At 34.6% G+C, this 11592-nt stretch overlaps 2 long non-coding RNA genes across 2 annotated transcripts; one reads left to right on the forward strand and one right to left on the reverse strand.

Annotated features, from left to right (window-relative positions):
• Positions 1-258: 258 nt before the first annotated feature.
• Positions 259-1404, reverse strand: LOC122280757. The gene is made up of 2 exons (XR_006230021.1): positions 950-1404; positions 259-529 (listed from the first exon to the last, which is right to left on the reverse strand). It is a non-coding gene; the product is annotated as an uncharacterized LOC122280757 (long non-coding RNA).
• A 6253-nt stretch (positions 1405-7657) lies between these two features.
• Positions 7658-10380, forward strand: LOC122281004. The gene is made up of 3 exons (XR_006230116.1): positions 7658-7783; positions 7874-7975; positions 10075-10380. It is a non-coding gene; the product is annotated as an uncharacterized LOC122281004 (long non-coding RNA).
• Positions 10381-11592: the final 1212 nt, after the last annotated feature.

Consider the following 11592-nt stretch of genomic DNA (forward strand, 5'->3'; position numbering starts at 1 on the left):
GACGATCAGGTGAACCTTTTAGTCTAAATTCAACCCATCGCTCTATTCCAGTCAAGCAATCACCAATTACGCATTCTCGTCTCTTCGAATAAACCAGCTTTCGAGGCAGCTACAGCACATACATGCCATTGCCCAAGTTAAGATGGCAATATTTCTCAGCATTGTAATGCAATATGGCTGTCTTTTTATGACGACACTTAAAAAATTATAAATCAGAGGATGCACAAGAAAATCTGCATAAACTGCACACCAAAATAATTGGATTTGATCGCAAAATTTATTGCTTTTATAAACTGAACTCTGCATTTAATCAGTACGTTTATATATAAATGTTCATATAAAATGCCATACAAAGCTCTTTTACTTAATATGAATGATCTCACTCAATATGCTCCCAAATTATGTCGGGTGCTTGTGACCTAAAACTGTCTGGTTTGGATCAATTAGTTCCATCGGCTCCAATTCCCGAGCAAATTGATCTCTGTACTCCCCCATCATGACGCTGCAGTCAATCTTCAAGCCCTTAATTCTGCAACCAATAAAATTAAGTTTTAAGACTACACAAATTGCAGGGTTTTTTTTTTTTATTTTTTTATTTTTTTTATTTTAGAAAAATAGGAGAATATGGCCATGAATACCAAAAGCTTGGATTCTTCATAATTTCAAGCAAGTCTAGATCATCATGGGCAACATCAAATACGAGGGGGAGGGTGAGGAATTGTTCAAGATCAACCGGTTCCCAGTAAACCAAACAAGAACGAATGTTACTTTCATAAAGCTGATCAATTAGAGACACCAGCAAAATCCATGGCAAAAAATATCACGTTGCAATCCATGAAACATAATAATTGGATGTCTAGAGAACGATGGAGGTTCAAGGATGACAAGAAAAAGGGGAAAGGAGGAATTTAGGAATAGTTTGTGTGTGTGTGTGTGTTGCAATCATTACCAGGTGTGGAGAAGAACCAGAGGATGATGGCGCAGAGCAGTAGCACGAGAGGGATGGCGTGGACGGCGAACTCTGCTGATCTGAGACGGGACCGTTCTTTCTTGGCCGCCTGGGAGAGGGGATCGTACGTTGGTAGTTGTTGGTCGGCGGCGTCACAGGAAGATTGAAGCGAAGTTGACGAGAAATACTCTACGGAGGAAACTCGGGAAGCGCTTGACGACCTGTGCATCTTTAATTCTTCCTGGTTTCGCAGAGAATCTGGGAAGGTTTAGATCCCCTTTGAAAGAGCTTTCGGCTTATGTTTTGCTTGCTATTTCTTGGATCCAAGACTCAAGCGCAAGGTCGTCCCGGTACTCCCAAATTCCCAATCGGCCACTTCCGACGCGGACACGATTTTGTTGATTTGTTAAATAATAAACTTAGTTCACCTGATTTTTTTTTTTTTTTAACAAGTCCTGTTTCCAATTGCAGGCTTACAACTGTTTAATAGTCTTAACAACGTTTAAATGATTAAATTAAATTATTTGGGTATTACCTATTAAAATATTTTTTAATTTTAAATAAATTAAAAAATATATTTGAGAAAAAAGAAATCGTTTAAGTGAGTTAAATAGAATGGTTTTATAACTATGTTTTAGAAGGATTAAAAAAAAAACAATGCATTATGTCATTTTAGGTTAGGGCTTCAGGTCCAACTTCCCATCTTCTTCATTTCTTCTCCCCTAGGTCCTTCCTGCCATTTGTCTATCACATCGTCTCTCTCTTATCTCTTTGGACTCTCACAATCGCATGAGGCTCTCCCCCGCTAGCCTCAGTTCCATTTTATTAGATTTTTCACTTCTTGGGCCACCCTTCTCTCTCTCTCTCTCTCTCTCTCTCTCTCTCCAAACTTTTTCACTCTAGTCTCTAAGAATGGATGGGGTGCACCCAACCTATGCATAAATACAAGGGGTGAGTCTAGGGTTTGGACCGTGTGTCTGTAAATTAAAGACCCACGGCTACGACCGTGGGTCTGTAAGTTCTATTGGCCATGGTTATGGGCCATAGAGATCTTCCCACAGATGTTCAGACTTATGCAAGGACCGGCAGGTCATGGCTGCGACCATGGATCATAAAGATCTATACGATTTGTAACTTTGTTGAGACTTTTTGTTGTATTTGTGTAACCCTTTTATGATATGCGATTTTGGATTTATAACTTAATTGGATTGGTCATAAAAATGTGTTGTCCAATGGGGTGGATGGATGGTGGTGACATCAATCGTTAAGCAGATGCACACGGTCATCCCACCTTGGCAGGGACAGGTTGTGGAATTATAGCAAGTTGTGACGCCCTCAAACTGTGCTTGGGCTTTGGTAGTGACTCAAGCGTCGGAACATGCAATATAAGGCCACATACCACTTGTTCATGACTGCTAGTATGCAATGCACTTAGTATGCTACTAGTAGTATGCAATAACTGTAGCAGAATAAGTCATTTCATAAAATATTGTAAGAGAATAAAACTAATATCCCAACTTCATTCATAGTTTTAAATCACACTTCATAGTGATGGACTATTGAACTCCTTGTTACACTTTAACATAACGAGTATTGTCTTCAAAAGCCTTTTACTAACAAGGAAATCATTAAAAACATCTTTCTAATCTCTACTATCTCCAAATAAGTCATGACTAATTACAATCTTCTCTCCTAGGTCTAGTTCATCCTCAGCATTGATCATCATCCTAACTAACTGTTCCTAGTCTTGTTAAAATTCTACCATTCTGGAGGGAATGGTAATGGAGACTAGCATTATGAGATTTCAAGAAATTTCAGCAAATTAACCAAAAATAAACATAGAGATAACATATAAGCACGTAAGAGGCAAATCATGAGAATGAATGCATGAACATATTATACTTTGACCCAAAACACATTTTTATCCTATCGATATTCTTTCTTTCTTCAAAAACACTAATCTTTTAACCATGTATCAAAGTAACAATACAACCATATAACAAAGTAACATTTCTTATTAATCTCTTGGAATATTTTCAATATAACAATGTGGGTCGATGCCTCACGGCTTCCCTGAGAACCGTGGGCTCCCTGCTAGTTACTGCATCACATTATCAGTCCTCTTGATCGGGTTTGCATACATCAGAGTCCATATGATACGATAGTTCTCAATTTGCTTTCATCATATTTACAATGTGATATGGCAGATAGTAAAGCCTTCACCGTATTTTTCATTTGTTGCACCCACTAGCATTAGGTGCTACATCACTCTGAAATCGTTTAAAAAAAATTCAATCAAAATCTGTTGACTATATTTCATCAACCTATGGGTTACCACTCAATTTTAAGCATTTTAGAGTAGACATAGGAGTTCCATTAGGATATTCTTTCATATTAGCATTTGGGGTCGTGACAAAAACTATTTTTTTAATGCACAAGCGAAACGCATGTGACATGTACTTGTAACAAAATCATTTTTTTTTTAATTTTAATGCACAACCCGAAATCACCATGTAAATTTTATGCATCAATGTCATGTACTTATGCTATATACATCACTTGCATAGCTTGAAAGAATTAGAACATGTTGAAACATTACTTGCATACAACATATGAAAGCTCAATAAAGCATACACCATTTCTTAAAAGTCCAAACATGTCATTTGAACCAACAATTTTATCAAGCAACATTTGAGCATAGCATGAACATATAAGATATGAGTCATAGCACGTAACAAGAAGCAATTTCATAATACAATTTGAATGATTAAAATGAAAATTTTACACAAAGACATAAATATGTATTATCCAAGAGTAAGAGGTTAACTCACAAATATCCAAAGGAAAGGAATACCAATGAGCAAGTGAGCTATAAATATATTATGCAAATCATTAGACTTAGCAAAATAATGAAATCCTAATCCGAGAGTGTGTGTGAGTGGCATGCTAGGGTTCTTCCCATTTGGTTATAGGATTCTTCTCTCTATTTCGTAACATCTTCAAGTGCTCAAGCCTAAAGAGTTGCCATGTCACGAAAAGTTATCTGTTCCACATTACATTATGTCACAAAATGTTTATCTATTTCATATTATACCATGTCATTCATCTTACATACATGTCGTGTTACGTGACGTCATTTTATCAATCATTTTATTTCACATCATATCATGTCTTGAGTATAGAGTGTCTCAAAAACAGTATTTTCACTTGAGTCAAGTCTTTTAAGTTTGTCATGACCCCAAGTGCCTAGAATGGGGTAGTGTACAAGTCGAACTCCATTGTTCATGCTAGAATGTTTAAATTGGTGTGAAATTCTCTGAGTTAACAAAGTATCATCAACAGGTTTCGAATGAGGCTTAATTAACTGGTCACCGGAGCGAAGCAAGGCACCAATGCTGATGGTGCTACCCATGTTTCAATTTTATGTTATACGTACTTGTGAGAGTATAGATACATATCACGAGATACATACATCACGTTTTTCATAGCAGGTGCAGATACTTGTGACTTGATATGTATGTTAATACACTAATAGCTGGTGCAAATACCTACAATGTGATGCGGTATCAGCAGGGGCACATGGCTCAAGGGAATCTGTGTAGCACCCGTATTTTACGTTTATTAATCAAGTTATTATTGACTAAGATTCCAAACTCATGGTCAGTTTCATTCCAGTTCATGTTCAGTTCAAGTTTAACTCATGTTCAATTGCAGTTTCAGTTAAACTTCAGTTAAAGTTCAATTCATATTCAGTTTCATGTTAAGTTTCAAGCTCAGTTTCATGTCACATTTATTTCATGTTCAATTCAAGTTATGTCAGTTCAGTACAAGTTCATGTTAGTTCAAGTCATGTTAGTACATGTCATGCTTTTTGCTAAGTCATGTTACGCTTATTCATGTTCACGTTACCATTCATGCCTTTTACTATCATTCATGCATTTTTATAGTGTTAGTTGAAGTTGGTTGTTAGCTTGTTGAGATTTATAATCAAATCTCACTTGTTAGTCCTAACTACCATTCCCCTTGGAATGTATTATGTGCCAAGATCAGGAAGCGCAATGGAGGATGGCTAACTGGAGATGGTCAATTAGACAAAGATGGCATGATGCGAAGATCATCTCTTCGATGATCCGATTCATCGATAGTATTAAGGTGTCTTTGACCAAGTTGCATGAGCTATTATATGGATTAGACTAGTAGTTACCTTAGCTTCTGCATGTACTTAAGGAGCCATATCTCCAATATTATTATGGTTACAGATCTTTTGGACGCATGCTGGAACTCGAACGTCTATTATATTAAGTTTATGGAATATGCTTTATGTTTGGGATATAACATGTCTGGTGCATAGTATTGCTTAAAGAAAAAAAAAGTATTCGCCGCAAGTATTACATTTTGATTTATGCATGTTAGGTTCATTGCATCTTTAATTGTCATTAAAGGAGGCAGGTAATCTTGTGTTGCATGTTCTGATGCTTTATAGTCTTTCCAATTCCAAGTGGATTATGTGGGCATCACAACTTCCATCGCAAGGTTGAAAAAGCTAAATAAGTCAAAGTCTCAACCCTCATTCGTCTGATACTTTTTTATCTTGTCCTTGGGAGTGATGATAAATGATAGTTTTATCCTACTTGCGTGTTTGACTTACTTTCCCCTATTTCTCCTTTTATTCTCTTTTCTCGTCACCTCATTCTTTTCCCTTTGACACTCTCTTTTCCTTACCCTCTCATTGTGCATTCTTCCTCTCTCCTTTTCTCTTTCCACTTGTTTATCAAAGATGACCCTTTAAAGGACTAGGCTAGTATTCTTTATGGGCTAGGGGATTTACCCCCTAACAACACTATCTTTGCTTACTATTCAAATGACCCTCTTAACGTGATATCATCATGTGGTGTCACGTGGTTTGTTATAAAAAAAATAAAACACAAAAGAAACATATTCAAAACAAAAAAAAAAAAAAAAAAAAAACATTAGAAGATATAAAAGAGGAAGACTGAAATCTTAGATTCCTTTTACTATTTCATATTTATATTTTCAGGTTTTTTTTTTAAAATTTTTTTAATAAATCACATTGTAGAATCACGTAAAAAAAAAAAAAAAAACTATCTAAGCCATAAATTTCAGATAGTAGTGAGCACGACAACATTTTTCTAAAAAACGAAGAGGGACAGGTTGTCAAGTACATTATGTAGAGATTCATCTCATCTAGCCGGTAAATATAAGCTTTAGACCTCGTTTGGTTACACAGATTAGATGAAATAAGAAATCAATTAATAGTAGTCAAATGGTTTGAGTTAAGATTTTTTTTTGAATTTTGGAAAATGAGAGAGATAAATTTGAATAAAGATATTATAAAGTTAAAATATTATTAGAATATATTTTTTTAATATTATTTTTTTTAGACCTAAAAATTTAAATTATTTTTTATATTTTGTTTAGAAATTTTGAAGTTATAATGAAGATAATGATTAGATTAAAAATTAAAAAATATTAAGATGAGGTACGTTGAGACCATATGATGAAACCAAACTAGCATTAGTTATTTAAGGGTCAAAATTAGGGGTGAAAATTTAAACCAAAAAAGGGTCCTGAGCAGGACTGGTTCCTACATTTTAAAAACCAGCTAAACTTGGTCTAGTTTTCGTTCTTGACTTTCTGACACCGAACCAGATTAGACTGGACCAGTTTATAAAATTTATATATAAAAAAACTAATTTTTAATATTATATAAAATATTATATATATAATTTCTACATATAATATATCTAATTATATAAGAAATTTATATATATTATATATAATTATATATGATATAATTTTATGTTATAATTTATAACATAAAATTTTAATCTTAAGTATGAACATTCGTTTGATCATATGTTATTAATATAAAATATATATTAATTACATTTTATCACCTAATAAATTGTCAATATATTCATTTTGATAAATACATAATACATTAATAACACTAATATACATTAGTATATATTTTTTTTATGACATTGGCATTTGATTAAAATTGAAAAGTCAGACCAAATTGGACTAGAACTGAAAATACAGGTGAGGATAACTGGTCTGAAATTGATTCTTGAAAATACAAAACCGAACAGAATTGAACCGGGCGAGTTGTAATACCCGAGTCTTACTATGTAGGTCTTTACGTCATTTCATTTTATTCTTAATTTAAATATTTTTAAGATAAAGATTTTTATTATTTTCTTATGTTATTATTTTATTTCAAGATGTGTTTGTTTTTATTTTATGTGGGTTATTAAAATAAATTAAAAATATGATTTTAAGACCCTGTAATATTTTTCTCTTGAGCCCTTTAATTTTTATTATTTAAGAAATGACACAATTATTCTCTACTATTGGATTGGTAGGTGAAAAGTATTTTGGGGTGGATAGATCTCCACCATCCATTTGCTTCCTTATGATGGAAGAAGGGGAACAAAGACCAAAAAGCCCTTGCCCCTTCTTCCAAGTCTACGCCTAAAGCAATCAAAGAAGGGAAAAAAACAAGACAAATTCCCTAAGTCAATCCGTTGGTCATCCTAGCTTCTGAAATAAGTTTTGACTAAAAGTAGCTTTATATGTCTTTTATTCTTCTTAAAACGTCAGTCATAACTCCTAGCTTATGAGATAAGCTTTTGACCAAAAGATAATTTAGGCTTTTTTTCATCTTGAACCATCGGCTTCTAAGGCAAGGAGAGAATAAAATATTTTCTCAAGCCCTCACACACGCCACTTCTCTTCTCTCCTATTTCCATTCTCCTTCCAATCTTAAGTCAACCACCCATTATTTCTTCTTCTCAAGAGGAAAATAGCAAAGTAAGAGTACCCTTAATCTTTCTTCTTTGTGTATTTCAAACCTAGTCATGGTTTAATCAAGTGGGTTTTCTTTTCTTGTTGATGTTTCAGTTTTGGATTTCCAGCCAAGGGATTCGCGTGCTCTCTAGTTCTCTACATCGAACCCACCTCTTCTCTTCTCCATTTTCATGTTTTGGGAATGGATTCACTAAGGTATAAACCCTAGCTTGAACTCCATTTGATTGGGATGTTGTTTTGAGGCTAACCGAATCATGTAACAAGCTTGTGTTTCAGATTATGTTCCTTATCTCTTCATGTTGTGATTCCTCATATATATGCCCTGTTTTAGCTTAGCCATATATATATGGGAGCTGTTTTTGTGTTGTACATTATTATATTTCAAAATAACGGGAGGTTTAAGCAAACAAACTTGTTTTAAATCTTGGATGACTCTTCGAATGCTTTGGGTATGTTAGAAACGTCGTAGATAATATATATATATATATATATATATTTGTTTTGGGATCTTCCAAGTAATGAGGTTTCTTCAAAAAGGAAACTTAGAGTAGTGTTAATTGGTTTATATCATGCTTTTAAAGGTGTTAAACGATTAAACTATAAACTTGATGGTTAAAGATTTTTAAGTTACTTAATGGGTTATTCTTGCTATTTTCTACGTTATGCTTAATTAAATAATGTATGTTAACTTGGCTATTTATTATACTTATGTTACTAGATTTCCAGCCTAAGTTGGTATTAGAAGTGAATGGTTAATTCTGCAAAAGTGCTAGAGTGTGTAAGCTGTCTAATAAGCAGAAAGTTTTTTTTATAAATGCCCTATGTTGATGCCTAAAGTTGTCCTTGGCTTTGTTTTTTCTCAATTTATTTCCAACCAACCCAAAAGCCCATTTATGTGCAATGTAGCCCTTCTAATAAGGGACACAATTAACTATTTTTTAGAAAGGTGCATGATTCTTACAATTTGTATAGCCTATTTGAGATGCCTAGATTTATTTTAAAGCCTTGCTAATTATTTTCCAGATTTGAACCTTTGCTCCAATTAATCCCAAAGTAAGTCTATTCAACTAAACCTTGTTAAGCCTATGAGATCTCAACTACCTTTCCATGTAAACTTTCTAAATGGCCTTTCATGGATAGCTAGTATGCTTTAGTATTAATTATGTTATTCTTGTAAAGGTTAGACGAGAGGTTAATTATTTAGTGCTAAGTATAGAAGGGCATTAGGTTAATGTCCTGGCTTTCTCGTTTAAAGGGAGGCCTAAAGGATATTGAATGAGTATTGACACGCTAATGCTATTCATTGGAATATGACCTATATTGAAGTTGAAAGTATTGAGGAGCAAAGAGGTAAGTAGCTATGACCATGCTTCTTACACAAAGTTCTCTTATGAAAGAATGTCTTTCGCTTTTCAAAGGTTTTTCTAAAGAAAGAATAAATGTATATACTATGCACAAGCCTTTCTTGGTAGCTCCTGTTAAGCACCATATCAATTATAATTGTTTGTATGTGTATAAGGTAATGCATGTACGTAGATTCTAAGTCATGAGATTTTCATACATGCTCTCTCAAAAATGTCTTACTTATATGTAGTATGACATAAAATGCTCTTTTTCAAAAATAAATGCATATGCACTGGACTAAGAAAAGATAACGAAAACGTTTTATTGCAAAGAAAAGAAAGAAATCAAAAGGTATGAAAATAGGTAACAGCATCTGTTACCATGAAAGATGATGTTTAAGCTCATTCTTTTAAATGACATTTTTCCATGAATGAATTGGTAAATGAAAAGGAATGAATGAAAGAAAGAAAGGACTAAAACGAAATGAATGTTTTAATGTATGAAACTACATAATGACCATAACTGATAAATGGATGATGGTACCAAAAGACTGGGCAGATTGCAATGTTGGGTAAGTAGTACCCAATGCTGTTCCCTGATGGAAGGATTCCCAACTTGCGGCCACGGGTGGAATTAGATCCAAAAAACTGCTAACCTAACACAATGAGCATAATAGTGTGTATTGGCCAAATGAAAGTGAAACATGAAAGAAATGTTATGCATGAAAGTATTGTTTTAATGTTATGCATGAAAGTATTGTTTAAATGTTTATACATGAAAGTATGATTTATTTATTAAACTGTTTATGTGTGAAAGCACCATCAAAATCAGCAAAGGTTTATGTATGGATGATTTCAAAAGAAAAAGATTAGATGATTAGTAAGTTAACAAGATGGTGTACTGCTTATTGAATATTAGGCTCACTTTGTGTTTATATTTTAAACATTCAGGTAATGACAAAGACGCTAGGGAGCAGGGCATTACTGCAAGAGGGAGAGGCATATGCTTAGTGTCTTCCCTATTGATTTGACCTTACAGATGATGGGTTATGTTTATAGATGTTGTTTTTATGTTGGGATGGGTCCCTTGTTGGGACGTTTTGTCGGGTTTGACTTAAAACCATGTATCTCTTGGTATAGTGTAAACATTATGGTGGGGTGATGGTAAACCCTTATACATTGACTTAGTGCCTTCTTGTATGTATGGTAGAGATGGAGTCCCTTCCTTACTAGAACATTTATGTTTTTATGAACATATGATGGACTCTGAGAGTCTCTTATGGATGAATGTCTGAATAGAATATCTATCAAGTATTTCTTTATTAAATTAGAAATCTAGAGTACACATGTGTCATGTTCATGTTGATCGCATATTACTAGGGAGAAAAAAATGGTACTACAGAGGGACAAGTATGTACGTAGCGATTCCACCCTTCCTAGGGTGGGGTTGTTACAAGCTTGGTATCAGAGCAAAAATTATAAGGTCTTGTAGACTTTTGGGGATGAACTAAGTTGATGTTCTCTGTCTAAAGTATGCCAAGCTCCACAGCAAGTTTAAAAGGTATCTTTTATTGTGCATCATGAATTATGTTAGAATGATTGCAAGTCATGCATATTTGTTTTATATGAGTCCATTGCCATTGTTACTGTTATACGTGTTTTACTATGGCACCGCTTGGCAATACTAAGAAAGACAGATGTTGGGGGCAACCCTGTTCCCATAGTGTAGAGAATCAATAGGAGATTCTGAGAGTTACGGGGGACCTCACCAATGCAGTCGCATGCTTGATAGAAATAGTTATTGGTGGACACACCTAGACTCAAAGGCAAACCCAACGTTCAACCACCTTCGAACTATTCGGTAAACAGCACCCTCTGGTGTTTGATGGCAAGCGTAGTGAAAGTATATGTTGACAGCTGGATCAAGTGGCTAGAGAAGATCTTCCGCGTAGTCTCATGTGAGAAACAAGAAAAGGTGGAATTCGCTACTTACAACTTATGTGATGTGGCAAATGGACGTTGGAAGTCTACTCATGGGCTTATTTCTTAAGAGTTAAGCAAAGTGACTCCAATTTCGTAGGCGATTCTATTGCTACACACTCTTTTATATCTCGTAAGTTGCATGTTTATGTGAGAGGACAAGTCCTTAGGGTGTGTGTTGTTCGTTTCTACTCCACTTGGAGACTTCATAAATTGTAGATCCGTATTGAAGGGATGCACGATTGAGATACAAGGTCGACACTTCCTAGCTAATTTAATCCTATTCGATAGGAGGACTTCGTTGTCATTCTAGGCATGGACTGGCTATCTAAGCACCATGCTTGCATGGAGTGCTTCGAGAAGAAAGTGGTCTTTAGACCACTAGGTGAGACAGAGTTTCGCTTCTGTGCAATGGGTAAACACCCTAAGCCTAAGATGGTTTCCGTGCTAAAGGCCACCGAGATGCTGAAGAAGGGTTTTGTGGGAATC

Source organism: Carya illinoinensis, chromosome 11 (assembly GCF_018687715.1).
Source record: "Carya illinoinensis cultivar Pawnee chromosome 11, C.illinoinensisPawnee_v1, whole genome shotgun sequence".
Lineage (NCBI taxonomy): Eukaryota > Viridiplantae > Streptophyta > Magnoliopsida > Fagales > Juglandaceae > Carya > Carya illinoinensis.